This window comes from Phaenicophaeus curvirostris, chromosome 25 (assembly GCF_032191515.1).
Source record: "Phaenicophaeus curvirostris isolate KB17595 chromosome 25, BPBGC_Pcur_1.0, whole genome shotgun sequence".
NCBI lineage: Eukaryota > Metazoa > Chordata > Aves > Cuculiformes > Cuculidae > Phaenicophaeus > Phaenicophaeus curvirostris.
This window is the reverse complement of record NC_091416.1, coordinates 2,636,590-2,664,285: the sequence shown is the minus strand read 5'-3', so window position 1 is coordinate 2,664,285 and position 27,696 is coordinate 2,636,590. Positions and strand designations below refer to the sequence as shown.

General features: G+C 49.1%; 1 protein-coding gene across 1 annotated transcript in view; it reads left to right on the top strand.

The window, feature by feature from the left end:
• Positions 1 to 27,696, top strand: part of CENATAC (centrosomal AT-AC splicing factor) — a 365,184-nt gene that overhangs the window by 328,330 nt on the left and 9,158 nt on the right. The gene's annotated exons all lie outside the window — the stretch shown is intronic.

The window sequence follows — 27,696 nt, the reverse complement described above, 5'->3', positions numbered from 1 at the left end:
GATGGGATGAACCTCCCGCTCGCTGTTTACCTCTGTTGTTTCACTTTGTCATTCCATCATTCCAAATCTGAATGTATTTATCCTCCATCTCACCCTCTTCAGACTTTCTGCACCATTTAGTTTTAGAGAACTTGCCTTCGAAGAAAGAGCATTCTAGGGGATAACGGAGGAGCTGGAGGAGCTTTGTGGTCATGGCAAAGGGCATCATTGCATAAACCCATCTCTTCTGTCGTCATAATTGTGATGGAATGGCTTGGGAGGAAAACAAACCATGAGCATCACATCTCCAAAGGCTTCTTCGAAGCAAGGGTAGATTCATCACAGCCAGGAACGCAACAACTTGGTGTTTTTGCTGAGACCCTGCAGGCAGCCACTGCTGCTGGGGATCAGTTACATCATCCTTGCAGCCACTGAGACACCCAGCACCCAGACCCTGCGCCGGCAGAGCCAACGACCATGAGGTTTAAAGACTGAGAGATTACATCTTCCTAATAGTGTTTTTAATTAACGCACAAACGTGTCATCCTAAAAGGGAGCTGGGAAGTCTGGCTCTCAGTTACCCAAAACCAGATTTATGGGCTCTATGTGAAGCGGTTAGCAAAGACATTTAAAAACAATTAGACTCTGGGAGAGGCAGATTCAAGCAGCCCAGGCTGCTCTGATTATGCTGGAGAATGGGAAAATAAAGCCATTAGGCTCATCAGACAACTAGGTTATCTGGGCTGTTTCTTTTAATGATTAGTTTCTTTAATAACACCTTCTGCCTGCAGTGGGGAAACTCTCCAGCACGCTCTCACGCACCGAGTTACTGAGGGATGACACTCCCATGTGGCCAACCAAACCTGATTTTAATGTTTCATGATGCTATTGAAATGAATAAACAGGCAATTACCGTTTTCCTCTGGCAAAGCCTCGGATGCTGCCGAGCGCAAAGGGGTGCAGGTTCCTTTGTCAAGGACCATCACGCTCGGCTTGTCCCCAGCAGCTGAGCCCAGATCGGGCTTCTTGTACCCTGCGCTGCTCAATAGGAGCTGAGAAAGCCCTTGAGCCAGCCCAGCTGAGAGGGAGCAGGTGAACACTCTCTCCAAGTGCTCTCCCTTTGGCAAATCAGGACTTCATTTGCAGCATACAATGGACAGAATGATTTTAACTTTTCAAGGAAGAGTTTTCTTCAAAGAAGATTTTCATATACATGAGCCAGCTTCCAAAATTTAAACCTTTTTAGAAAAAAAGAAAACTAGAAGTTTCGAGTGTTTCCTCCCCTTACCTCGGTCACTTGGGTACATTTAAGGCTGAACCTTCCATGCTCGACGCACTCAGAGGGCTTAAGAGAGAAGAACATCCTGCAACTCCAGCACAAGTGGCTGCATCTGGTTTGGGCTCCCTCCATCCCTCCCAAACTGCTTCTCCTCACAGACCCCAACCTTGGGCTTGGTCTGCAAGGTGCCTTTCAGAGCCTAGTGGGACACTGCGCTGTAGCAGGTCCATTTAGCGACTTCTCCGCAGCGTGGATGGATTTCAGGAGCCGCTACTGTGTGTGATACAGCAAAGACCTCCTGAGCACCTTGTTCTGATGGAGCCAGAAACCCAGGGGGGAGCATGAGGGGGCAGGTCGCCTTTCTAATCCCATCATTTAAAATAAATCTATCTGAAGAAATGGAATATAAAGGACTGTTAAAACGGCATTCATATTCCAACTGAGAGAAGCCAGAAATTCAGCAGAATTGCTTTCCCTGTTTGCAGGTTTGCCCTCTTGTACTGAATTCTGCATCGTGCCATGGACACTGCCCTGCCACTCAACCAGTTCCAGCATCTTGGGGGGGGAGCAGAAATAAAAAGAGGAACTTTTTTGCTCTGTGCCAAGGTGAGGGAAGGTTCCTTCTCCCACACACATCGAATTAATCACCATGATGCTTTCCCTTCGCTGCCTGGACCCGTATCCATAATTTTGTGAGCATATTTTTTCATGAGTACAATAGGAGAGTTTCAAAGCAACAGAGCTCCGACAGGGAAAAATTACCCACCTCACTCGTGCCGAGATACAATGGTTGTTTATTCCTCCTGGTGGCACCATAATTCTCAGCAGAGTTGCTCGCGGAACAAGAGCGGCACACGGTGCAAGCCAAGGGCAGGGGGATCCAGACCCCCTCCTCCACGGAGTCAATTCCATTTCTATGCTCACCTGTGCTCGAGATAACAACCAGGTATTTTACCAGGCACCTGTCCAGGCAGTGGTGGCTGCAGGAGCAGCAGGACTTGGATGGTTTGCATTCTGAATGCTCCCATTCCCTTGCTCCACGACTCTGCATCAGTGCCAGGCAAACACAGGCAGGACTTTGCTCTCCTAACAGGCTCCCAGAAGGCTCCTGCAGGCTGGACACACACGCTGCTTAAAAATCCAGAAGCCAACTGGACCTACAGGCAATGCCATGGGTTACAGACCAGCATTTCCATGGGTCACCAGGAGAAAGGGAGCTCCCTTTCTTCCACATGCCTGTGAACCACCTACACGTGTGCGGGATGCTCCTTGTGCTCTTTTGGAGCCAGACAAAATAATCAGCCAGTGGCCACACGTTACTGAGAAGCTCCATACGCCCATCCCTGAAACATATTTCAATTAACAAGGCAATTGAAATTTTAATTAGTAACGCCACAGAGTGTTTCCGACTCAGTCAGCTGTGCGGAAAACATCCAAATGGCCCCAAAATGAAACTCTTCCCCACCCCAACGGGTCCCACCTTAAAAAGTCAGGGCAGGACAGAAAGCTTTAAACCACACGCCTCTTTTTCTGCCTGCTTTGGATTTACCTGATCTATCCCTTTCCCTGCCCAGGTATGTCACCGATCTCGCTCCGAGTGCCTTTTCCACGCTCCCTATTGACAAGCTGAGGGCCGGGTACTCGTTTTCGCCTTCCACGGGTCCGCACGCTGCCATGTTCCTACCGCAGGAAGCAGAAAACTAGTTTAACATCTCATTTATTTCGTAGATGAGAAAGTAATTCCCTGCTGAATGATTGTCCTGAACCAACAATTCAGAAAGCAGGAATTTACAGTGCCTGCCAGAGCCGGGAGTGCATTACTGTAGTGCTGCTCTATAATGGAGCTGAAATATGTTTTTTTCCCTCCTGTTAGCCTGAAGAGAAAAGCCATTAAATATGATTAAGGTTAAGAGATTGCTAAAATTACAAACAGCCGCCATTCAATTATTTTGCTCTATAAAATGCAACACAGATTGGAGTTATTTCTCCGAAATGTGTTTTTGGAAAATAACATAACACAACTAATGTGGTTTGATGTAGCAAATCAGGTTTCAGATACCCCTCGTAATGCAAAACTAAAAGGTTCATAATTTAACTCAAAGTTCGTAACTTCAAGTTGTCAGGTGCCTACTGCATAAAAAAAAAAAGTGGGGGGGAGGGAAATCAATCCCACCCCAACAAATATTCTGTGGAGTCGTCTAAAGCCAGTGAGTCAATCAGTTTTATCACCTATTAAAGCCAAAGACAGAAAAATGCAACAACTTGGCATAACAGTCACACATGTTTTATGGAGAGTAAATCTCTCCAATAGTTTCTTTCGTTTTTAATGTGACCCAAGGTGGGTGCAAGGGATGCGGCGGGGCTGGGAGCCTTCTGCTGCGATGCAAAGAGCTCACGGAAGGAGCTGGTGGTGCTTTCTCCCCGCGCCCCTAAAGAACGATGCTAGAATGTGCTTCCTGTCAGCATCCTGCACGGAGATGAAGCAATTGGAAAAGTCAGGAAAAAAAACCCTGGATGGGGATATATTAACGGCTCGAGACTGACGGTTATTATGGTTAATAAAATATGAGGAATTGCATTACTCTGCTGAAAGCAACACAAACCTCGTGGGGTCCCCAGAGGCTGGCTCTGGAGCTCTTTCCATCAGCAGACTGAGCACAGAGCAGGGCATCAGCCACAGGCCAGTCGCAGCCAGCAGAAGGCAAGGTGGGACCCGACAGGGCTTGCTGGGCACGTACACCACACTGGCTGCATCCTCAGCCCTGTCCTGGCAGCTGGAGGAACCATCCAGCTGACCCAGCAGCATCCAGGACCTATATCAGGATATATCAGTTCACATATCAGGAGGATTTTTTACCTTACACATGTAATTATTCACCTGCTGGCATTTGAGTGCCTGGGGGATTCACAGATTCCCATCACAGTTATCACAAGCGAGCGTGACACCCATAAAAACCATTTGCTTCCACCTATCCTGGAATCATAGAATCACAAGGTTGGAAAAGACCCACTGGATCATCGAGTCCAACCATTAACCTGTTGCAATTTGCACACAAGATCCCTATGCAGCAGGCTGCAAAGGGTTAACACGTGAGGAATAGATCATTTGATGAGTAACTGCATGATTAGAACCCAACAGATCGATAATTTCTTACAACCATATACATAATTCATTCCGCTAATGTGCTTATAATCACCTAGCACGCACCCACTTAGATCTCGCAACAACTTTTCATTCATTTATCAGCCCTACGTAAACCAAAGCACGACAGGGAAAACAAACACAAGGGGCACTTTCAATTCTATGTCAGGGCTCAGCGGAGCAAGCAGGTTAACTACAGGAAACCAGAAAAGTTATTAAAAATATTGGACCTCAACGTAATATTTTGGGTTGGAAAGGACCTCTAGGCCAATCGAGTTCCACCTCCCTCCGCATCAGGGTGCTCAGAGCCTCATGCAGCCTGGCCTTGAACACCTCCAGGGATGGGGCAGCCACCACTGCTCTGGGCAACCTCTATCACCCTTGTGAAGACATCAACAATGAACAGTAGATGGTTTCTCCAGCCAAGCAGCAGCTCAGCATCCCACTTCTCGCAGCAAACCCAAACTCAACCCAACCTCCTCCACCTTCTTGTCAAGTTCAGGTGTTCAGGACACCTTTTCCCACTTTTCCATGTCTAGTTCCCCCTCAAAGCAGGGTTTTTGGGAGATGCCTGCTCCTATCCACAGTCCCTGCCATTTAGATAAGACCTCAGTGATACCCATGCAAAGTGTTAAAATTAGCCCTGCCCACTCTGTAGATAGGATTTTATCTGAGGGACCACAAGAGCGTTAAATGTGGGTGCTATACGAGTCCCATTCATCACAAAGATGAGCTCAAGAGATACGACCAGCACTACTGGACCCAGTTCTGCAGCATCTCTCATCCGCCTGCAGTCATTCCCTTCTCCTTGCAACACTCCCTACATTAAAACATCTTGGAGATTAATAATTTTATCCTGCATCAAGGAATTACTGATGGCTGGGGAGATACATCTCCCGCTAGTAAAGATAATACCATTTCTTGTAAAGCACACAAATCATGGTACCATGGTTGGAGCATGAAAGCTGCTTGAACCAGGGCCACGTATCTCATCACCCCACGTATCTGAACACCGATAGCATCTCCACTGTGGATGGTTCCAGGGCAGCGCTTGGGTTTGGCTGAGATACTGGAATTAGCGTGGAGGCAGCTGGATCACGTGGGACATCCCAGTTACAGACCAGGAATTCCCAGTACTGAAGCCCTTCCCCGCCTGCACCACCACCAGATCAGCCTGAAACCCCCTGCACCTCTCCTCCCTTTCCTTGCTGCCTAAACAGCTATTCAATGCACATGAAATAGTAGATAACTCTTTATCTGACAGGTAATTAGCCGGTGCAAAAAAAGCAAATTAAAACCAGAGACAGCATTAATAACAATGCCCAAGCACATATTTGTCTGAAGTCGCACAATGAATTACTCTAATTTACAAAAAAAAAAAGCTTGGTTTGTCTGCAGATGGGGAAGGATACATCTTCATTTCTGCTCTCCTTTGGGAATTCCAGCAGCAGCCGGGGAGGAAGGCGAAGCTCCAGCCACCCAACCCCTCCTATCCCAGGCCCTGGTTTTGCTGGAAAGCGCCGTATCCACCGACAGACCCGGCATCCTTCGGCTGTGCCCACGCTGAGGTTTCAGCTCATCCTCAGAAAGGTATGAACGTTGTGCTGGAACCGAGGGGTGAGAGTCATTCAAAGCAAGTGCTGTTACTCCTAGCTAACTGCACAAACTTTCAGGGTGAGTTTCGTTGTGAAAAAGGGCAAAAAGAGATTAAAAAATTTTTTTTTTTGATGAGCCCTGGCAGAGCAGAATTGGAGGCAAAGCTGTGGGCTGGGCTTTTCCTGGGGCGAGCGACTCCTCCGCGCTCTGCTGCAGAAACAAGGCAGGAGCGTAGGTGAGCATTGCAATTTCCTTCAAGGCTCATTGCTTTCGAGTTTAATATTTAATGTTGAATTTCAATTACAGGACCAGTAATATTCACTTAATTAAAAGTATCAGCCCAGCCCAGTGGGCTGCAGCTGGAAGGAAGGAGAGTAAAAAGAAGGATTAAGCATCACTGCTCTGAAAGGAACACACATTCCTGTAGAAATCTGCTCCAAGCCAAGAAACCTGCCTGGATGTCACCTCAAGGATGACAACAAGGACCTAAAACACAAGTAAAAGTCTGCTACCAGTGCCAGTCTGCTACCTCCCTTAAAAAGAAAGGCTGTCCCACAGCAATGCCAAAGGTCTCTGCTCCGTTTCTGAATGCTCCAGGCCATTCAAATCCAGACAGCGAGAGTCAGCAGCAAATAAAAACCCCGGGACCTCATTAAGCTGGAGATAACCATTACACATAGCCAACTGCCCGCCCTCTGCAGCATCCTGCAAGAAAAAAAAAGGAAAATGCAGGATTCCGAAAAAAGAAACTATCCACAAAACCAAAAGAGAGCTCAAGAGGAGAGCAGAGTTCCCCCTGGCAGTGTCGGGGCCCTGGGGAAGATGCAGGATGCAGAGGGCAGGGAGCAGGAGGCACCAGGCAACCTTTAGTGGCTTTTTGCTGCATGGCTGGCATGCAGCACCCACCCCTCTCCAGCTTTGATTGCTTAAGCATCTCTTTGCAAAGTGTTTATATCTTTTGCATGAATGTTTAATCAGATCCCCTAGCACTCTTCCCAGCAGATTTCCCCTGGGAAGCAGCCAGAGCCGGAGTGACAGCTCCCACCTGCTTTATTGGGAAGGTTCCTGCTCCAGGCTCCCACCACCTCTGTCCCAGCCTGGGTACCACTGCACCCGCAGGATGGATGCTGAGGAACAGAGCGAGGTCCCAAGGCAGAGGTGAGCAGCAAAGCTGCATCACTCCAAGCTCTCCTCCTCCTCCCGCTTACCCTCCAGCCTTCCCAGCTTACGGGAAAGGCCATTACCTTAGGATCAGGCTTCCATCTGATTGCCATCAAAGGCTCTGGCCACCACGTATTTGCTTAACACCAGGACTTTCAGGCACCATCAAATTTAAAGGGTTTGACAGATTCGGGATTAAACACAAAAGCCAGACAAATCCATACGTTCATAGGAGGCCCCAGAGGATGCAACAGGAGGGGCAGGATTAGGAAAGAAAAAGAAAAGCAAAAGAGAGATGCACGTGGAATCTGGATGCCAGGAGTTTCTCACCCCAGCTGGAGCAGAGCCCCCAACCTGGCTCTCTGCCTGCTCCAGAGGAACGGGGCTCCCCCATCCCATCCCATCCCCACTGGGATGCTGCTTGCTGTTTTAACCCCCCTTTCCCAGCTCAGCATCTCCTCTGGAGCCCTCAGCGAGGTGGGCACTGGCTGCACTACAGCCTCTCCCGGACCACACCAGCTGACACGGCTGCAGACAAAAATAATTAGCAGGGCTCAGCTGATCAGCCTTACAACAGCAGCTCAGGAATTCCAGGGTGTAAAGATTGTTTTTTTTTAAAACAAAACTCTGAGTTCGTAAAGCACTATACTTCCTTAGCCCAACAGAAGCTCAAAATGAGCACGTCTGGTTGAATTGCGGGTTTAATGTTTAACGGGGGGCCAGGCTTGAGAACCACGTAGTCCCTCCTGTTCTAAAATTATACCTATGATCTGTGGAAATTTGAATAGATGATATTAACGTTCTGGTTTTGCTTTTTCAGAATCTGCCAAAGAGAAATATTCCCCACGGTGCTGGTTGTTTGAGCATCCTGGCCGCGAGTGAAGCGGCAGGAGCTGGTGGGGATGCAGGATGTGCCCCAACACCAGCTGCACCGCGTGGTGCTCGCTGAAATCCAGGGTGAGATGAGCACCCATGGGTACAGGGACCAGTACGGAGCCCGCAAACCTTTCCTCTAGGGCACGGGAGGCTGATTCCCTTCCATTGCAATAATGGTTATGGAAGGCAGGCTTGGGCGAGGAGCTCATTACAACACGGAGATAAGGATCTGATTTACTGTCCCAGGAGAATCCGAGATGTTTTTAAAACACCATCAGGAAAGAGATATAAAATATTCTTTATCACCAAATGAAACTTTCTTGCGATTTTATAGAAACAAAATTTTGGAACGAACAGTTCTGCTTCTATCTCGGTTTTGTCTCTCGCACCGTCCACGGGACCATCAAAATGAACGATGGCAGCTTGGGATGGAAACTGCTGGAAATTGGCCTCCAGCTCTGAGCCTCTCTTTAATTTTAAAATAAGAAACATAAAGAAACCGAGTATTCATTTTGACTGAAGGAAACGTCAGCAGTAAATCCTGATTCAGTCACAGAGTCCTAAAAAGAAATGAAATTGAGAGGAGCCTTACACCTTTCCACCTGCTCCAGCAGCCGCTGCTCCTCGTGACTCCGACCCACGGCTCCGTCGCGTTCCTGGGAGGCGTTTGTCAGCACACAAGCCCCACACCACCTCTCTGCGAGCACCACGAGACATCAGGGAGGTTCTGCCAGCTCTGCCACCGATCTGGATTATTCATGCAAATCCCCAAAATGCTTTTGCAGCGTAAGCAAGGGTCCCAGCGCTGCTGAGCTCTCGGCTGCTTGGCAGCTCTTCCCATGCCTGGTGCTTTCTGTATTGTAAGAAACCTCCTTTGGGGAGAAGGAGAAAACTCAGCTGTCTTTCATTATTTGCAACCGGCTGCTCACATTTTTGGCTCCAACAGCAGCTGCTGTTATTCAGCTCTGCCCTCCCATCCCTCAGTGCCCTGCTTGGAAGCAGCAGCTCCCTCCCGTTGGTTTGGCACACGCTGGATGCACCCAGATGCTGTTTCCAGCCTCCGAGAGGTCCATCCTGCCCTGCCACCCAGCAGACCTCAGCGCTCCCTGACATAATTTATCTGGAGTTGTAAACAAGCACGTCCATTCTGGAGTAAATTGGAGCGATGGCCAGTCACTGGTAGTAATTTCCAGTAATTAAATGTGAATTAATTGATGCACTTGCTTTATATATGGTGTCTTTATTAAGTAACTAAGGTTTACTAAGTGATTTCCAAGGCATATTTATTAGCATTGCATAAATACGAGTAAACAAGTTATTTTTAATTGCAGGAATAATTAAAAATTACCATGAATTTCTATTCAAGAGGCCACGCAGCCAAGGCTGGCACTCAGGAGGCTTTGTACCTCCCTGCCTGGCACCCGTTTCAGCTATCCCAGGCAGTGGTACCTCATCCCCTTGGCTTACCAACTTCAAAACATCCCCAACACCAAGTCTGCTCTTGGATATAGTTCATAGAATCATGGAACCATTAAGGACGGAGAAGACCTCTAAGCTTGTGCAGTCCAACCATCAGCTCAACCCCATCGTGCCTGCTAAACTACGTCCCCAAGTGCCACATCTACATGCTTTTTGATCCCCTCCACCGCTTCCCTTAGAAAGGGAGATCCCACCAGGACATCCCTTGGTTGGCGCAAGGACCATTCCCATGGCTTATCCCACTCCACAACAAACGCTGATGGCAGCACCACTGGCAGAGGAGCCGTCCTCCTCCAACCCCAGCATCACCCACACTCCTCACAACCCCAGCTCGCACAGAAAGACTCCAAAGGAATTTTTTTTTTGGATCTCATGATTAAAAAATTGGCTCTGCAACACTTTATGCATGCATCTGTTATGCTAAAATAACCATCCTTCCTAACCATGCCCACCTGCTGTCTTTTTCAATTTTAAGTATTTCTAAGTAGCAATCAAATCAGTATAATTTGTTCTTTATCTCAGAAAAACCATTGTGAAAGAAAAATGTGACCATTATGTTACATCAGGGAAAAATACAAGCCCTTTATTTTCAGCCTTCTCTCTATTCTATCAGATCTCTCAGTCGTCATTATGCCCGTCGTATTTAATATTGCTCAAATGAACAGAGCTTTCTTTAATCACCGCAACCTCTCTCCTTTCCCTCAGCCTCCCCCTCCCCAAGGTTAAGGCTTTTTTCCTTTCTTTTTTTTTTTTTAATTCAGATGCATAAATACTCCTATTATGAATGCGTTAAGGGTTTCCAGGAGACAGCTCTGTGGGTTTGTTTTGGGCGCTGGCTGCTCTCAGCAGCGTGTCCATCAGCCGCTATTGTGCGAGGACCGAGGTGCCGGATCCCGGTGGCAGCGGGATGTGCCAGGCACAACCGCCACCCACCGCCTGCTCCAGAGGGATCCAAAGAAAACCCAGGCAAATATTGACTCTAGAATCAATTTCAAGATTAGGACTGACTGCCAAAATGCACCCAGGTTGGTGTAAAAACATTCGATTCCGTAGCTTCTGATAAAGCCTGCGGATGAGAGGTCAATGATAAATTATTATGTATAGACTTGCTGCAAAGGTGAGGAGGAGAGGGAGCCCGTGACAGCTTAGATTAATACCTTCACATGCCAGGAGCTGGCCACGATGCAAGCGCCGGGGCAGGCATTAGGAAGATGTCTCTTTGATTTAAATAACGGGGCAGCGGAACCTTTCATCCGTAAAAGAACCACTATTAGGTGGAGTAGAGAGGATGTTTTTCAATAATCTGATTTCTTGTACATTTTGTGGCTTGATCTATATAGATAACCTCTCACTTGGAGTTATTTCAGTCTATTGATTATTCAAACATCTTCCAGGACCACCCCTGCAGATGGGTTCAAACCACCTGGGACCCCACAAACGCTCTTGGGGACAGGGATGAGAATTCTGCATTGAAACTAGGTCCTGGCTTGATACATGTCCTTCAAACGAGACCTTACAGAAACCTCTCTCTGTGCCCCTTGCTCAGCCAGCCAGATTTATGCTCAGGTTGTACGAGATGCTCCTGGGATGGTGTCAGGGGGAAGGGGGTGAGCAGTGCCTGCATTGGGGTTTAATGGTCATATAGAAGGGGATTGCTGCACCCCATCCCAGCACAAAGAAGTAGGAGAGCACTCACATCCTTCCTCCCAGCCACCACAGCTTGTCCTCGTTGCCCCTCACTACCCAGGGGACTTGCTGTTAGAGGAAGGTGATGGCCAGCATCGCACATCGCCCTCCCTGCATCCCTGAGCCTCGCGGTGGCTGCAGACACCGTGGTGGCCTCGGGAACAGCACAGACCCACAGCATCAACGGATCCTTCCCGAGACGTGGCCACAGGGGCCGTGTTGCCATCAGCACAGATAAGATGCTTACAGCATCCCAGCACAGGAGGTCTACAAGGATTCAGGCCTCGGAGAAACTTGTCCACACTAAGGACGTGCACTAAAAATAAATAGTGTCCTTTCTTTCCCTTGTTCCTTTCCCAATGCCACTTCTAAATGTAAGAGCCGCTTGCAGGAAAATCCCCCGTCACAAAAGCTCCTCTCTCTCTCTCTCTCCCTCTCTCCAGAACACAATGTTATTGCCATTTAAGTGAGCTGTGAGCACATCTTCAATAGATTAGAAGAATGGCACACAAGGTTCAGATCATTAAACAGTAATCCAGGGCTGGAGGGGGTCAAGCAGTTCTATTTAACAGCGTGCTCCCACTGCCAACTCTTTAGCCCACTGGGAGGTCAGTGCAAACTCTGCTTCTGATGGCAGAGATGTTGTGCTAGTGTTTGTCTGGTGGTACTGCTTCTCACAGTGCTGTGTACTCCAGCCCTGGGACACGTTGAGGAGCTGGGGAAGACCCCACTGCTTTCGTTCATGCCCCTTTAGAAAAATATTTCCTTTGGCTCTAACAGTGAGGGAGGGCATTCCAGCTTCCTCCAGCTTCTGCTTGTTTTAGAGGAAAAACATGCAGAGAACGACCACTCACCCATCCCCAAGCCTCACAGCGTTGCTGGTCCAAACAAGGGAGATGCGCTTTCATCCAAACAAAACCTCAGCATCTGAGCCTGGACCTGCTCTAGGGGAGCATCACCTTGGTCTGGGGGTTTCCAAACCTCAAGCCACAGCTTGCAATCTGCCTCTGATGAGGTTTTTTTTTTTCCCCCTGTCTTGGTGCTTTAGAGTCCTACCTGAAAAAACATGGATAATTATAGTTTTCCCCCCCAAAATATCTACTTACAAGAGAACTTCAGGACTTAGGCTCCCACTGTCACCAGGGGAAAAAGGAAGGAAGGGGATCTTGTACCTCCAGAACAGGATCTGGCCCTTCAGCAGCTGCTACTGGTGTGGTTTTGGCAAATTACGTACCAGAGCCCGCAGGATTCGTGGGCCCCAAACTAAGCACCCAAGCCACTAGCTCCCAGGAGGATCCACCACTGTTGATGGAAATGCAAACAACTCTAGGCTCACCCCATGCCAGGGTGCAGCGCCATCCTCCCCACGTGATGCTGTTCTCCAAGAACACTGACAAAGAGCAGCCAGCAAGAACAAACCTTTTCCCCCCTCTTTTCCCCTTCCAGCTCAGCTGCGTTTCACACAAGCACCAGTTTCTCCCCGAGCACATGCCTGGGAGCAGCAGTGGATCCAGCAGAGCCTGCCTGCCGCCTGAAGTCGCCAGCAAACGCTGCCGTGGCCATATGGAGGCAACCTGTGGATCCAGCGCGCTGGGAGGATGCCACTGGCAGCAGCCCCTGCCCGATGCTTCCCGACTTGCCCAGCCAACTCGGCAGCTTTGCATGGCAAAGTGAACCCCCCGATCCCCCGACTCTTTCAGCCTCTGCTTTGTGCCTGGGCTAAGGAAAGTGCATGGAATCAGGGTGGGTTTGATGGCTGAGGTGGCAGAGCCCCTCGTTCTTCTGCCTCTTGGTTCACCTCCTGCAGGACAATGCAGGATAATGTTCCCAAGTGCCTTTTTAAATCACAAGCTTCTGGGCAGGGCAGTCCTGCTGATGCCCATGCATGGAGCCAATTCTGGATCTCAGCAAGTTTATCCAAACAGCAATAACTGCTCTTGATGTCCCTTCTAGGGCTGTCAGATCATGGAGTTCTCTGGGCATGCCTGCACCACCATCCCTAGGATAACTCTGCACACAACCTGAATCATAGAATAATCAGGTTGGAAGAGACCCACCAGATCATCAAGTCCAACCATTCCTATCAAACACTAAACCATGCCCCTCAGCGCCCCATCCACCCGTCCCTTAAACCCCTCCAGGGAAGGTGACTCAACCCCCTCCCTGGGCAGCCTCTGCCAGCGCCCAGTGTCCCTTTCTGTCAAAATTTTTTTCCTAATGTCCAGCCTAAACCTCCCCTGGTGGAGCTTGAGGCCATTTCCCACAGACTGACCTCATGCTCCAGACCAAGGGGCTGCCGAGACCGAGCATCCCCTGGCCAAGACCCACCCAGCAATCTGCCTGCTGCTCTGGCTTCCCGTGCCAGCACGTCTTTCGCACATGCTCTCGCATCCAGCTCAGCTACACTTAGCAGATTCTAGTTTCCATAAATAAAAATTAAACAAACACTTAACGAGCGTCATGCATATTAATACCCTCCAGGTGAAGGTTAGCATGAGCTGTGATTGTGGCAAATCCACATTTGATTAGATTGACTTGAAAACAGGGGAGATAAACAACCTACAAAAGCCTAAAAATTATAGTGATTTATTCTTTTGACCTCCGTGAGTTTCTTGGTTTTATGCAACTTCAGCCTCCTTCATACAACAGGATTTTTCCCTGCTCAGTGCCTTTCAAAGAAGCAGGTGCCAGCACATTAGGGATGGTTCTATTCCCCTCTCCTCTCGACTCACTAAATGCATGTATGGCACGGCATCTGTGTAACAAGTCAGATTTCGACTCATAAAAAGCTCCTTGTGAAAGTAAGAGACTCATTACAAGTCCCTCTGCTGAGACCCAGCAGGATGGGGAGGCTGGTGGAGAAGCAGGAGGTGCTGGGGCTGGGAGGATGGTGCTCGAGCAGCCTTCTCGTACAGATTATGGGTGGATGAGGTGCTGAGGGTCATGGTTTAGTGTTTGATAGGAATGGTTGGACTCGATGATCCGGTGGATCTCTTCCAACCTGGTGATTCTATGATAGTGCTGGGGAGCCAGTGTGACAAGGCTGGGTAAGGAAGCAGCACTGCCCAGGGCTGGAATAGGTGCATCCAAGCATGTTGTCCAAGCTGCTGCTTAGCCAACAGAGAAACACACATGCCACGTTTTAGATCCCTGCATCGTGATTTGCATCCCCAACTTCAAACAAGTTTGGACATCATTATTAAAAACTCATACCTCCAAGTCTTACCAAAGGAAACCTTTGGCTTGAGGAACTTACAACCCAATGAAGTGTGCGAGATGCAGTCCCATGAAGGACCAAGACCACACCTATTGTTATATTTTTTTCAATGGGCTGCGGGATACGGGAGGTTGAGACAGCAGGTTGGGTGGTTTCTCTCTGTAGGTAAATCCACTCCCGTCCCAGTGCAGGGGCGTCTTCCCCCTGTGCAGAGACAACCTGTGGGACAACCATCCTGTCATCCAGATCATTCAATTCAAGGAGCTCAGCCAAAGTGCGTATCTGGGGTAGTGCAGATGTTCTAGGAAACTACTCACTGCGTGGACAAAGAAGCTCCAAGTTGCTGAGTTTTTCCAGCACAGCAGTTGCTAATACCTCCTCACTCTAACCCAAGCCAAAAGGACATCCCAGCCACAGACAGAGCCAGCAGCTGCTTAATAACCACTAATAAAGGCAACCTGGAAGCCTCTAACCTACAGCTGGAAGTTCTCCACAGGGTTCCTGCTCTGCTGCTGAGCAAAAGGTGTGAGCACCGTGGAGCACTGGCAACACTTTCCAATAGTCCAGCAATTATTCATTCATCTCCTGTTTGAGGTGACAACGTTAATCACGGTGGTCTCTGGGAGAAGGATGCTAATGAAGATGTGATGCAGGCAGCAGAATCCGCAGCCATTTCTCAATTCATTAGCATCCTGTCAGTCCAAGGGGCAACCGTGGAGGACCGCCTTCCCACCTTTCACCAAAACATGACAGGATAATAAAGCAACGCTATTCTCAGTCCTGGGGACAAGCCGAACGCATTCCTTTAAGCTCAGTGGTTGGTACAACAAATCCTTAAAATAAAAGGTGAAGAAATGGAACGAAACTCCAGCACCCAAAGGAGAAACCACAAAAAGCATCCTTGCTGTGATGCGCTCCTGTACCCACAGCCATGAGCAAGTAGTTCATAGAATCATAGAATCATCAGGTTGGAAGAGACCCACTGGATCATCAAGTCCAACCATTCCTATCAAACACTAACCCATGTCCCTCAGCACCTCGTCCACCCGTCCCTTAAACCCCTCCAGGGAAGGTGACTCAACCCCCTCCCTGGGCAGCCTCTGCCAGTGCCCAATGACCCTTTCTGTGAAGAATTTTTTGTATGGAATGAGCCTGAAGACTCATCCAAAGGCAGGATAGGTGCCCAGGGCCGACATCTGGGACAGCTCATGGCAGCGGCTGATGCCCTCGAGCCAGCAGAAGTACTTGACTCATCAGTAAAGACACGAAAGAGAGAACAGGCAGCTCTGCACAACGGGAGAAATCCCAGCCTGGCAGGGGACCTGTCGACACCACATGGCATTTCAGCCCTTCCCTGTTAGTTACCTGCATAGTTACTTATACAGAAAATAATCAGATGCCTCTTCCTAATTGCTGCCTGGCAGGGTGCCCCACACCTCATGACCTTCTCTGTTGGACCAGAAGTAACCTACATTTTCACTTTATCTATTAAAATGACCCCCCAAACCCCACAGTGACCACAAATATTGATGCTGCTGATTTGACGTTCTATAACAACACCGAGTACCTTAATGCAAGGGACACCTCAGCCTCACTTAGCAGCTCTCAGAAGGTCCAGGCCACTCTGCGCGGAGCAGATAAAGGTGATAGGGTCTCCTAATGGCGATGATCCACGTCACATATGGCAAACACCACCTCCTCAGCAGGGCAGACAATAACCACCTTCTCAGAAAAGATGGAGCGTGCCATAACCAGCCTTTTGGTTAGGAGGTACAGCCCCCTGCACCATCTGAGGAGCTCCTGAGTTAATACAGTAATAGATAAGCCACATTTAATATAACAGCACATGCTGCTTTGCTGTGCTTGAGTTCCTGGCCTATTTCTACCACCTATTTCTATCTAAACTCAGCTTCCCTGTTCTAAGCAGGTGCCATATGTTACCAGTAAATATTCAGACGAGCTCTGGAGCTCACGCAAGTACTCACTAAATCTGTGGAGACACCGTTTTTGCTGCTCTCTGTTCTCCTGACAGCGGTTTCATCATCCAGCCAGGAAATAACAGCAGCTCAACACGAGCCTTCGCGGGCTCCGAAGCCGTGGGTAGCAAACAGATGGCACAAACACTTTGTAAAACACACCCCCATCCACCCACAGCACGGGCTGTCCCACAGGTTTGGGGTAGACCTATAAAACAAGCAAACAGATGCATTTGAAGATGTTGGGAAGGAAGAAACCAACTTTGGGGCTCATTTTCCTCTGGCTCTGTGACCCTCGGCAGGCACCTCACTCACTGCAACAGGGCAGAGGTCTCACCGCCACCCAAATAAGCAGCTCTGAAAAATCCTGTAAGCGGGAAATAATCTCAAAGGCAGGAGATTGAGATAAAATCTCAGGAAAAAAACATTTTGCTGTGAGGGTGAGGAGGTCCTGGCCCAGGATGCCCACAGCAGTGGTGGCTGCCCCATCCCTGGAGGGGTTCAAGACCAGGTTGGATGGGGCTTGGAGCCCCTGATCCAGTGGGAGGGTTGGAACTGGATGGGCTTTGAGGTCCCTTCTGACCCAAACCATTCAGTGATTCTGCGATTCTACAAACCTAAAGCCATCTTTGCATTACAGGGGCCCTTGGAAAGCAGACCAAGCCTGCTGGAGTAGCAACACAGGTTGGTGGGAACCTATATGTCCACAGAGCGTTCCGCTCAGGAAAATTAAATTACGCTTTTGGAAGGCGGAACTATAAGCCTGTGCTTAAACAGTGGCATCTGCTCTTTATGAGACGCTCACAAACAGGCGGTTTGGCAGGCGCTGGTGCAACAAAGCAGCCAGGAGGTCCCTGGCCATGGCAGTTTCCAGCATCCAAAAGAGATCCCATCGCCTCCTTCCCCAGTAGCTGGTTGAAAAGTCTCCAGCAGAACATCATCTATTCTAAGGGCTCCAACACAGGCACCGGCTCTGCGGCAGAGCAGGATGGGTGAGCGCTGGCAGCACCCGGAAAGCTCTGCTCGCTGCTCCCAGAGACCTCACACTTCAGTTATTAAATCTCACTCCTTCTCCTCTGGCTCCTGTTCCCTTTCAGCCTCAGCTGCAGCACAATATAATTTGAGGTGTGAAAATGCAGTCAGCGCATCTCGCTGCTGCTGTCGGAATCAGCCCCGGTTTTGTCAGTTCTCCACGGCTCACAGCGTTCCCTGATGTTAAAGAGGTTTCACAGATGAGCGATGGCGAGCTACCAGGGTAAGGAATCGCTGAAGGGAGCGCAAGAAGGAGGGAAAGCAAGAAAAACAAGCAGGAAAGCAGAAGCGTATCCAAAACTCAGCCCATTTTGAAGATGCAACAGGACCAAAACGCCATCCCTGTACGCCGGCACCTGCTCTCCTGGCACACACAGAGTCATAGAATAATCATAAAATAACCAGGTTGGAAGAGACCCACCGGATCATTGAGTCATTCAGCAAGGAGCATGGCACAGGGAGAAAACTCCTTGGAAAGCTCATGAGAAAAACGCCTTTCCTCCCCTCCCAGGGCCTCACATTGTGTATGGTGGGACCTTCCCTGGTCCTTTCCAGCCCCAAAGAAGAAGAGTGATGCTTGCTGAGAGCCAAAGCCCCAGCCAGGCCGATGGCTGCTGGGAACAGCCGGCGTTTTCCCGTGTCTGAGAGCCGAGCCTGCTGTTCGAGTAACACCACACTCAGCCTAGCAAATCACAGTAGCTTTTCCACTTTCCTGTTAAATCTAAGGGGGGAAAAAAATACACCAACTATATTTGATAAGAGCCACTTCCCCCGGAGAGGGCTGTGGGGAATGCTCTCTCTCCTGAACGAGCAAACAGAACTCCCCTTCCTTGTTTATCTTCTTCATATTTTAAGCAAGAGTTAGGGAAAAAAAAAAATAAAAATCAAGCAATATTTGGCTGAATTCCCCATGCCTGTCAAAAACCAACATTTCATAAATATGGAATCGTGCCTAACTATCACCCTCTGGCGTTTGGGGTTTCCAGGAATCAGGGAATCATCACCAGCTTCTTCAAGGAGCTCTGTAACAAGCAGGAGGTAAAGCTTCGCCTTCCTTGCTGTTACTGCCCCAAGGATCCAGGCTGCTGTCTAGAACCTGGGAGCTCTGGGGACTTGGGATGCAGGAGGAAAAACAGTTTCAGCAAGTAAAATAAAACGGACTTTTTTGTTCATGTCTCCTCCAGCGCTTCAGGCAGGGTCACCTGAACCGCAATGACCAAAGAGGTTCTGTGCCTCTGGGGGTTTCTGGTGGAGTTTCCAGGTCACCTGCTGTGCTTCCAGAGTCACCTCCACAGCACGGATGGAGAAACCGAGCCATTGACTTTCTCCCTTGTGGCTTTGGAGACCTCAGCCGGGCAATGCCCTCACTCCTCTGCGTCCTCGGCAGTGGTCACAGGGAGGGACAGAAGAAAATACGGTGTTTGCTCACAAAAAATGAGCCTTGCCTGCTCCAATGCTCTTGAAAACACTCAAAACCACCTAACTCCCCACTCCTCCTCCTTCTGGGCAAACACGTACAAAGGTGCGGGTTCTTTTCCATATACTACTATTTTTTTTTTTTTTGAGAGATCATGCAATTGCATTTAATTAAAAGTATCTATGTAGGAATGAGATTAATTAATTCTCCTTCTACCCAAGAGCCCTCTCATTGTGTTTGCTTAAATGAGATTTTAAAGTGTGGTCTCTCCACTGTATCCGGGCTCGGCATCTCCAGACAACACTCGGAATGTTATTCCAGCTTGTGCTACATCACTCTTCAAAGAAAATAAAGTGCACAGGGCCAGCTGGCACTCTGCTTTGGAGGAGGCTAAGAGTAAAGCTTAGGACACATGTGGGCATCTTGGATATTCTGGACGTATTGTCAGTTTACCAACAGCCTGTAGAGCTTGAAGTTCCCACATTCCCCTCTCAACACACCCATCCTTGTGCACAAAACTTGGCATCAGCACATCCAGAGGGTGCTGTGCACGTGGACTTCTGCAAGTGCAAAAGGCAACAGCAAGTAGACATGATAATGAGGACAAAGCGCAAGGAGAGAGCCGCTAAAGGCTTCAGAACCTGGTGGGAAGCACAGCAGAGGAGATGCTGCAGCCAGGGGAGGACGTTGCTGTGAGCGATGATGATCAATGAGAAGAGCTCTGAGGAAGTGCATCAGCCCAGCATCTGCCTGCTACTCAGAACCATCAACTCCAGCTCCAGCTTCTACGCGTGATGTAAATCAGTAACTCAACAGCCTGTGAAATACCTGCTTTCCAACCTGCCATTTTTCTGAGCTGCCTGGCCATGTCTCCATGCAGGTCAAGCACAAAGTCGTTGAAGGGTGACAGCTGACAAGAGAACTCAGCGTTTAACTCTCCAAAATAAAAGGAAGGGAACAAAGTAGATAGACAAGCTCTCCACCTTCAGCGGGAGGATGGGGAGAAGTGATCTCAAGCAACACTGCAAGAAGGAACACAGCTATTATGCACAAAGAGCAAAGGGTGTTAAGGTGCGTCTCTACACTCAACTTTCTTCCCTCTTCCCCACTCAATTGCTTCAATTTTTTTTCTTCTGTGCCATTGTACAAGCTGCCACTCTTCCTGTTGATAGGCGAGCTCCAGCCTCCCACAGCCCAAGATTAATTAATGAGGGAGCAAGAGATTTCTCCTCCTGAACAAGGGCTTCCCAGACAGGTCCAAGAGTACACCAATTAGGCTATTTACATTCTGAATTAAATACGTAATCACCCAGAGGTTCCCTCAGGCTCACAAAGGCTGATCAGGGTGATCTTACTTACTTGTAAGTGTCAAAAACGTGGAGTCAAATGCTGTTGGTTGAAGGAAAGAGGCAGCACCAGTGGTTAGTGGGGTCGGTGACAGCACTGGTGGCTGTCAGGGCTTCTTAGCGAGGTTGGTTTCAGTAGAGAGGTGGCAACACAGCTGCTTTTGAGTCACAAAACCACAACTGGCCTGCAATAGACTTGCCCATGAAGACGCAAGCTGGAGAGTGCACAACAGCCTCTTGATGCTCATATTTCATTTACTGTGGCACCCAAATAAATACCTGCTGCAAGACAACCCTCTCGCTGCTCTGAGCTCTCCAGATCCTCCTTTGCTTTCCCTGGCTCAGAGCTGGGCACCCCAGCAGTTCATCTACTGGAACCACAACTGGGATTGTTACCTCTGATGAAAACAGCCACAGCATCCCTCTCCCACTCCTCTGCCTGCCTTGGTGCTTCACACCGTGCTCAGAGAGGCTGCTCTGCTCCAGCAAGCGGGCTGGCACAGGCTCCCCGTGCTCCCCTAATCTTATCAGGGAGCCCTGCTCTTCCACCCCTGGACAAGTGGGTGACTCCCCGAGGCGTTCCCATTTTAAAACATGTTTGCATCCCATTTTCCAGAGGCAGCTTGTGTTTCAGCTCCATTCCCTATGATAAATCCTTATCGGGAGTGCCCGTGGCAAGCCTGTGCTGACTTTGTTCGCTCGTGTTTGCTCTGCTCAGATTAGCTCGCTGCAGCACTTAGCCAGTTTACATAGATTTCTGATAAATGTTTTGACAGATTTTCCTGACTTTGGGGGAAAAAAAGGGGGAGCGGGGGGGAGAGGAAGAAGAAAAAAAAGAGTCTTTCCCTGCCCACGCTTCAGATAGTGCATTAGACATGAAATATTCATTGCCTTTCAACCACATAGGGTCTAAAACAAACCACGTCCGTATCGCCCGACAGCACATCTACCTTCCTTCCACGGCCTCACTCCGAGAGCAGCAGCTAGGCAGGAATCCTCTGATGGATGCTCCTCCACCTGCCTTTGCCTCTGAACCCCGCAAAGGGCTAAAAGGCTGCACAGGGGATCTTTAAAGCAGATTTGGGATGCCAAGGCCACACTCATCTCCTGGTTTGTGCCTCTACAGCATCTATAGGAAAGTCAGTAGATTCCCTTGATGTTTGATGCTGCCCCTGCCCTGTAGTGCTAGTCTGTTCATCTCCACTCTGAGGGAAAAATCTACGCAGCGAAGGTGACAATGATATTAGGACTTTGGAGGCTCTAAGCTTTTTTTGCAGGAGCCCAGATGCTGTGCATCCTTCCCCTCCTGCACTGCTCCTGACGCTGGACTCAGCCTGGCAGAGGTTGTGCCGGCACCAATAATGATGCAAGCACCCAAATTCAAGCCCCTGTGATCCCCTAAACTCTTCCTTGGAGAAACAGGGCTGAGCAAACCCTGGCCCGAGCCACACGCTGCCACCTTCCCGGCTTCCCCAGGCGCTCCAGCTGCAGATGGAAATTTCCAACATCCCTTTCATGCAACCGTTTACTCTCTGCCAGATTTATCTCCTTGCTATTAGCCTTCAGAGCTCTGATTTGTTTGCCTGTCATCTGGACAAATGTTGACGGGCAGAAACAAGCAGGGCTTCCTTTTTTTTACCTCTTGTTTTCTTTTTCTTTCCCCCTCCATACTATCCAGCGAGAGCATCAAGGGAAAAGGATGAACAACTGACCCATAAAATAAATACAAGGCTTACAGCTTCTGATAAAGATTAAATATTGCAGGAGTCATGACTAGATAAAAGCTCGTGGAAGGAAAAGCCTCAGACCTCCACAGAGTATATAAAAAAGCAGCATATATATACAGACACACAGGTACACGATGTCTTGTGAGTTTTACAGAGTGTTTGATAATCTCAATAGGTTTTGGTCGAAGCAGACAGGCTTCACAAAGCTGAGAAATCCCAGGAAAACAAGCCAGAGCTGAACTGGGAAGCGATGGTGCAGCAGGACAGGGATGCTGGCGAGCCCCTCAGCTGGGCTCTCACCCCAGAGCACGTCTCCTCCATCCAAGCAGACAAGCAGCCAGGCAAACACGAGCCAGAAAGTTAAAAGCGACGGCACAGAGAGAATTGGAGCTGTGTTCGGCAGCAAATTAGACATTTAAAAACTGAGAAGAGTGACTGGTGAAGATTAAATGCATTATAGATTTGCTGGAGGAGAGGCGAGAGCCAGAACAGGTAGATCATTGACAGCCCTCAGGCAACAGGGGGAAGATTTGTTTACGTACCGGTGTGTAATCAAGTAGGAATGAATGCAAGACACGGGGCCTTAATTTTTCATTTGCAATCAAGGCCACGTACACCGTTTCTTAGTCACAGAAAAACACCGCCGCTCTCCTTGCTCCCGCTTAACTGCAGCATTAGCAGAGAAGGGAAAATTATCCAGACATAACGGGGCTGATTACGGCCGGGGAAGGAAGGCTCCTGGGGCTGCAGGCAGGAGCCTGGCTCCTGGGAACATCCTGAGCATTGTTGGAGCGATGCTCCAGGTAGCCCCTGCGGCTGGGAGCGAGTCACCTGGGGCAGGTGACACGGGCTTCATCCCTTCCCCTGGGCAATGGGATGGGTAACAGATGCTGTGCCTGGGCTGGAGCTTGTTCCTATGTCAGAGGGCTCATTTCCAGCACTGAGGGGAAAAAAATACATCCCAGACTATCTATTCCTCTCTTGTGAGGCCTCATCTGGAGTGTTGTGTCCCCTCCGGGAATCCTCAACTTAAGAAAGAGATGGAGCTGTTGGAATGAGTTAGAAACAGCCTCAAGCTCCACCAGGGGAGGTTCAGGCTGAACATTAGGAAAAAAATTTCACAGAAAGGGTCATTGGGCAGTGGCAGAGGCTGCCCAGGGAGTGGGTTGATTCACCTTCCCTGGAGGGGTTTAAGGGACGGGTGGACGAGGCGCTGAGGGACACGGTTTAGTGTTTGATAGGAATGGTTGGACTCAATGATTCAATGGGTCTTGTCCAACCTAGTGATTCTATGAATTTTATCAGGTTCTAGGTGGCTGGGCACAAGGATGGCCGAGCTCTGCAGCCCCTGCCTGCCTGCACAAAGCCCTGACGGCTTCTTGGGGGCAGAACGAGGGAGCCCATCACCCCAGCAAGTGTGAAACGGCATACAGGAGAGGATAAGCCAGGAGGAGCAGAGCTTAAGGAGGATGGGAAGCCCTCCTAACCAGGCTGAGAATGGGGTCTGGCTGCTCTGCATCCCACCAGAGGTAGATGGGCTCTTACCTTGTAGTTTCTGCAGGTTCCAGCAGGAAATCTGCTGCTCCTTCTCCCATACAAATAGCTAAACCTACCTGAATAGCAGGGCAGCTGGGTGGATTTTATACCTGGCAGGCACCCAGCTGTCCTAAATCAATGCAATTGCCTCCCTCTGCCCACAGCCCTCCCTAACTGAGCCATTCCTGCTTCCCACATCACAGACACCTGGAAGGCTTTGCCAGAGAGCCCTGCATCTCCTCCCAGGGCTGTACAGCCGCCCAGAGCCGCCTGCGATTGCTCCGGAGGCCGGGAAAGCTGCATTATTTCTTGGAGAGGCTGCTGCCATCAGGGATTAAGCACCGGGCATGCTCGCCCTGCCCTGCCAACACGAGACAGCGGTGGATGCCGCAGCTCCCAGAGCAGGGATCAGCTTCACTGCCTTTGTTTAGGTGCTTCACTGAAGTCTGGTTTTTAATTAAAGATTATTTATTAAACTGAAGCTTACCGAGGAGCTCCCGCACTTGGTGAGAGGCAGCAGGGCGTGCAGAGCGTTGCCCACCTGCAGCATCCCCTTTTCTGCACTTTCCCCACCTGCATCAGCTGAAACCAACCACCCTGCTGACCGCACACTCGCCTTTGCTCCACGACTACCTTTTGAGAATATAAGGCCAGTTTAAACTTGCATTGGCTATTAGACTGGAACGCTTTCCTCAGTTGTACTAATTGTCCCTCAGCACCTCGTCCAATGACCCTTTCCATGAAAAATTTTTTCCTAATGTCCAGCCTGACCCTCCCCTGGTGGAGCTTGAGGCCATTCCCTCTCGTCCTGTCCCCTGTCCCTTGGGAGAAGAGCCCAGCTCCCTCCTCTCCACAACCTCCTTTCAGGGAGTTGGAGAGAGCGATGAGGTCTCCCCTCAGCCTCCTCACTGCTCCCGTTGCTGCTTCCCCCTGGCCGGGGAGGGGCCGCGTCCCCCCGATCGATGCTGCGGGGAGCAGATGCTATTCCCCCCTGGCCCGCTGCTGCCTAGAAAATGGGATTGGATCTTCAGAAAAAGCTATTACCCTGTTGTCAGGACGCGCTGATGAGAACTGACCGGCCAGGGCAGATCGATGCTGCCAGCCGCACGGCTCTGCCTCACCCCAGCTCCCCGTTTCTTTGTCCACAGCGCGTGTGGTTCCATCCCTGAACCCAGGTGCCTCTTACCTGAGGTTCGTGAAACTATCGCTGACCACGAGTTGCTTTATGTGGCCAACGCGTTCCAAACCTGAGTGAAAACCACCAACTTCAGCCTGGCAGAAGAGGCAGCAATTACACAAGTCAGAGTTGTTTACAAAGTTAAAATGATTCTGATAAATCACAGAATCATTAAGATTGGAAAAGACCTCTAAGGAAAGATAATTAATAATTGCATCACCTACCTAATACAATAACTGTGCAGTTAGGACCGAATGACTTAGGCAACTTGTGAAATGTTGAGGGCAAACAGTAGCTTCTTCTTTCAGGTAATGATGATTTTCTTCAGTTTCATAGAATTCTGACGTGTCCTCAGGGTATTTTAATGGAAAGGCTCAACAGCCAGGCTCCCCGCACAGCCACGGGGTGGGTATGGGGCTTGGATGCTTGCATTCAGCTCCTGGTTGCTGCCTCACAATCCTGGGTGTTTTGGGGAAATGATCCTTGAAAGGTTTGGGCCACTGATAGGGAAATTCACAGATTTTTTTTTTTTTCTTAATTTCTTTCTTAATTTGATTGGACTCGATGATCTGGTGGGTCTCTTCCAACCTGGTTATTCTATGATTCTATGATTCTGAGACCAACTGAGGCCATAGAGAGCACGTTAGAAGCTGAGAGGGCAAAGCCAGATGCTGTTATTGAACGTGGCTAATTCATAATTAACATTAACTATCAAAGTCAACCATGTTCACATCCATTTCATGTAAGAAAAGGAACTGCTGCTTCCCTGGAGGGGTTTAAGGGACGGGTGGATGAGGTGCTAAGGGGCATGGTGTAGTGTTGGATAGGAATGGTTGGACTCGATGATCCGGTGGGTCTCTTCCAACCTGGTTATTCTATGATTCTATGATTCTTCGAGCAACAGCATCAGCAGCCACCCGAGCGCAAACGCGTTCAGCTCCTCTCAGCCCAGTGCAGTTTGTTTACACAGTCATTTCGGCAGCAACTCTCTCGGTAGGATCTCCTCATTGGAAAGCAATTGTTTTCCTCCTCCTCCTCCTCTGTCCAAAACATAAAAGATTGATGCTTCCAATTTCAGCGCCGCAGCTGCCTCCGAACCTGGTTCCAAGAGATGTGGGGAAGGGAGATGTTGGAGGAGGAACTGGGTTCATCGATACCTCTGCTGAGGCGGAGGCAGCAAAACGGATTCTTCCTAGCACCGCTCACCGGGGCTGCTGTTCGGAGGCAAAGAGGCATTACACGTTATGACCCTAAAATCCTGAGCGTTTTAAAGGGAAACGCAATAAAATCCAGCAACCAGACCAGCAGAACTGAATTGGAGACAGGGATGGGGTGAAGGTCACACGTTCCAACGCCTGCCGACCATCATAGGATTTAAATATTTGTCTGCTCTTACAAGCTCCTGCTTCTGCCGCGGCAGCTCGGGAAGATTGAAATATCACTTACAGATCAATTTTCTCCTTAAGTAAACACTAATGCAGGATAAACGCCGTTAGAAGATGCAAGCGGAGCATTGCCGACTTCAGGCTGGAGTTCCAGCAGCTCACAGCAAGGTTAAGCCTGGAGATTAATTAACCTGAGCCGAACTCCCTTATGAGACATTCAAGGCATGGGGAATGCGGGGCAACGGGAAGCAGGGCTCCTGCTTTGGGAGCCACACCATGACGGGGACCTCCCTGCAGCATCCTCCTCGGCCAAGGATGTCAGTGCCCAGAGGAGGAAAATGAGCTTTGTGCAAGGCACCGAAAATCATAGAATCATATGATTTTCCAGGGTGGAAAAGACCCATCAGATCATCGAGTCCAACCATTCCCATCAATCACTAAACCATGTCCCTCAGCGCCTTGTCCACACATCCCTTAGTTTGCAAGCGCGGACCTTGGCATCAAGTGCTCTTTTCCCTGGGTCATCATCATCCTTGCTCGACTGCGATGAGGAGCAAGGTCATTCCCGCATCCAGCTGGTTGGAGCCGTAGGGATGGGGAAGAGAAGCCAGGCAAAGCCTGCCCTCTCTGTCACGGCGGGGGGATCAAGAGCGCAAAAAGAGATTTAGTCTTGTAACATTAATTCTTTTTTATTAAGAAGACAGATATTTTATAGTACTTCTTTTCCTTTGTAAAAATGGTATACATGAACCAATACAAAATGTGAATGGGAACAGATGGATATGTATTTTCTTACACTGTAACATCTTCCATGGACACCTTAAAACAGAACTGCCCTAAGGGGAAAAAAATAAAAAGGCCAGGTGAATAAAGAACAAGGTTGTTTATCATCGGTTCCGCGTCCTTCATTTGTAACACTCCTTTAAACAAGGTTGTTCTTTCTTCACGCTTCAAAATCCTAATGATCTAAAGCTGTACAAAGTAATACTCAACAATACATTTCAAACAGTGCACTGTATACTGAGGAAAAAATACATAAACCAATATACAACTAAAATTCGGAATTTCCTGTCTTTTTTTTTTTGTCCTGTTTTTAGTTTGTTTGCTTTTTTTTTTTTTCCAATGAGTGGGGCCGAAATTTTGCGATCTACCTGAGACGGAAAACACCAATCAAAACACATGAACCTGAGACATGTCAACATTGTAAGTCAAAGTTACATCGGTAACACTGCACTACTGTACACTTCCAAAACAAAGATGGGCTGCTCCAAACCAGGATGCCGATCCCGCCCCTGGTGATGGGTAGAAAAGCCCCCCCCCCGAAATTCCAGCCACGCTGACTGCTCCTCACCGCGCGGGCGTGTGGCGATGGTGCTCAAGGCTCAGAAAAGAGCTGCGCTCGACAACATTTGGGAGAAAAAGGGTGTTTCTGCGAGGTTTGGCTCGTGAAAAAAGGGGAAAGACGGAATATACTGCTGGAGAATGGACTCGCTCTCATCCCGTTCCCAAGGGATTCCCGCATTGTAATGGTTCTGCCAAAAACAATTAAAAAAAACCCCACAAAACAATCCCCCCCCAAACCTCTAAGAACAAAACAAACCTGACACTAAGATTAATGCTTCCCTTAAATAAATCAGCATACATTTTCCACGTAAACACAGTAAAAAAAACCCCAAACCCCTATA